We start from the raw sequence: 2,823 nt of genomic DNA, 5'->3' as shown, positions 1-2,823 counted from the left end.
ACCAGAAAGTTCAACTTAAGAACTCCGGTTTGCAAAAAGAATCAAATCGAATGAAACAACGAAAGTCAAACAGCGAAAGAAACAAACTTCGTTTACTAATCTGGATCTAAGTCAAATTTTACAGATGCAAAAACTTGTTTGAGTTAGTTAAACGGAAAGAGGGTTTCGAGACGAAACTCCAGGCGCTTGAATCGCCTAATTCCGATAAACGAGCGAAAAGATAAACCAAAACGAAAATCGGATCAAAAATCGCGATCAAAAATAATCGCGGAAAATCCGAGAAAAAGAAAAACTGACGAACAGATTAACGAACGAACGTTCGTTTTCTAAACTAAATGGTGAACGCGTTCGTTAAAACGAATGAACGAGCGAGCGCTTGCTAAATAAAAGAACCGATAAAAGTGATCTAAAAAACCTGGGGTTTCTAAAAAACCGGATCGGTTTTTTTCTTAGAAAACCGGGGTGGCAGGCGGCTACCTCGTGTCGGGCTCCGCCGAGGTCCGGCGGGGTCCGGCGGGCCTCCGATGGCAGTGGGCGGCGTGGGGTGGCGGCTCCTGGTGGCGGCGGCGCAAGGCGGCGGGGCGGCGGTGGCTTGCGGCGGCGCAAGGCGGCGGGGCGGCGATGGCTTGAGACGGCGGCGGCTCCGGCTATGAGGCTCTAGGGGGGCCCCGGGTCGGTTTATAAAAGGGGGGTGGCGATGGTGGCTTGCGGGAGGGGCTGAGGCGGCGTGGCCCTCCCGGACTCGGCGGCGGCGGCAATCGGGACTCCGGTCCCGATCCGGATGTGGGAGGCGGCGGCGGCGGCTAGGCCAGCTCGGCTGGGCCTCCGGCCCAGTCGTGCGCGCGGCAGTTTTTTTAAAAAGAAATTAATCCCGCCGAACTAAGAAAAATCCTAGAAAAATAAATAAAAATCTATAAATGCCAAAACAAATTTTTGCCGTCATAATAAATTATTTAGAACAGGATGAACATTTTCTTGGCCCTAAAATACAGTTTTGGAAATGTGCCATTTTTCCTAAATTCAAATAAAATAGCGAGAAAATCCGAAATAAAATCTTACTTGATTTTTTTATTGAACCTTCAATATTTCTTTATTTTGGGAAAGTCATTTTATTCCCTCTCTCATATTTTTATTATAGAAATAATTGAATATAAAATAAATAAAATCAATGATCCTATTTTCAAAATTTGAGAAAACTCAAATATGAAGATAACGAAATCCCCAACTCTCTCCGTGGGTCCTTGAGTTGCGTAGAATTTCTGGATCAGGCCAAAAGCAAATAAAATATGATATGCATTGATGACCTCATGTATAACATTCCAAATTGAAAATTTGGGATGTTACAAACCTACCCCCCTTAAGATGAATCTCGCCCTCGAGATTCGGGTTGGCTATAAAATAGGTGATGGTGGTCCTTCAGAAGTTCTTCCTCTCGCTCCCAGGTGGCTTCCTCCTCGGTGTGGTGGCTCCACTGGACTTTGCAAAACTTGATAACCTTGCTACGGGTGACTCGGCTGGCATACTCGAAAATCTTGACTAGTTTCTCCTCATAGGTCAAATCACTATCCAACTAAATTTCTTCCAGCGGCACTGTATCTCTCAGTGGTATATCAGCCATCTCAGCGTGGCACTTCTTCAACTGGGAAACATGGAATACATCGTGAACTCCTGACAATCCTTCGGGTAATTCCAACTTGTAGGCAACTTCTCCCATATGTTCCAAAACTTTGTATGGTACCACAAAACATGGCGCTAACTTTCCCTTAACTCCAAAGCGCTTAACTCCCGAAGTGGAGATACTCGAAGATAAACTCGGTCTCCGACTTTGTAAACTGTCTCCTTGCGTTTAGAATCTGTGTAGCTCTTCTTCCTAGACCGGGCTACCTTCAGCCTATCGCGAATCAATTTCACCTTCTGTTCAGACTCCTTAATCAAATCTGGTCCAAACAACTGGCGGTCTCCAACTTCATCCCACGACAATGGGGTCCTGCACCTCCTTCTGTACAAGGCTTTGAAAGGGACCATCTTCAAACTGGATTGATAACTGTTGTTGTAAGAGAACTTTGCATATGGCAAATTGTCGTCCCAACTAGATCCATAATCTAGTGCACAAGCTCTCAGCATATCCTCCAAAATCTGATTGACTCTCTCGGTCTGTCCATCTGTCTGCGGAAGAAAAGCTGTACTGAACTCTAGCCTGGTACCCAAGGTTTCGTGCAACTAATTCCAGAACTTTGAGGTAAACTGGGTTCCTCTATCGGATACAATGCTCCTAGGAACTCCATGCAGACATACGATCCTGGTCATGTATATCTTTGCCAACTTAGCACTGGTGTAAGTGGTCTTTACTGGGATGAAATGAGCTACCTTCGTCAAGCGATCGACTACAACCCATATCGAGTCATAGCCTGAACGGGTCCTGGGTAATCCCGTGATGGAATCCATGCCTAGCTTATCCCACTTCCATTCAGGTATTGGCAATGGTTGTAGCAATCCTGCTGGCTTCTGATGCTCTGCCTTTACTCTCTGACATACATCACAAACCGCTACATACTCTTCAATATCCTTCTTCATTCTGGTCCACCAGAAGGTATCCTTCAAATCCAAATACATCTTGGTATTTCCTGGGTGAATCGAATATGGTGAATCATGGGCCTCCTGCAGAATCAACTTCCTGATCTCCAGGTTGTTAGGCACATAAACACAGTCTTCAAACCATAGGGTATCATGCTCATCCTCACGAAATCCTTTAACTTTTGCTTTGCTCGTCTTCTCCTTTATAGAGGCAACCTCCTTGTCGGTCTTCTGAGCTTATCTGATCTT

The sequence above is a fragment of the Triticum aestivum genome, chromosome 2A (assembly GCF_018294505.1).
Source record: "Triticum aestivum cultivar Chinese Spring chromosome 2A, IWGSC CS RefSeq v2.1, whole genome shotgun sequence".
NCBI lineage: Eukaryota > Viridiplantae > Streptophyta > Magnoliopsida > Poales > Poaceae > Triticum > Triticum aestivum.
The sequence above is the reverse complement of the archived record's forward strand: the minus strand, read 5'-3'. Positions refer to the sequence as shown.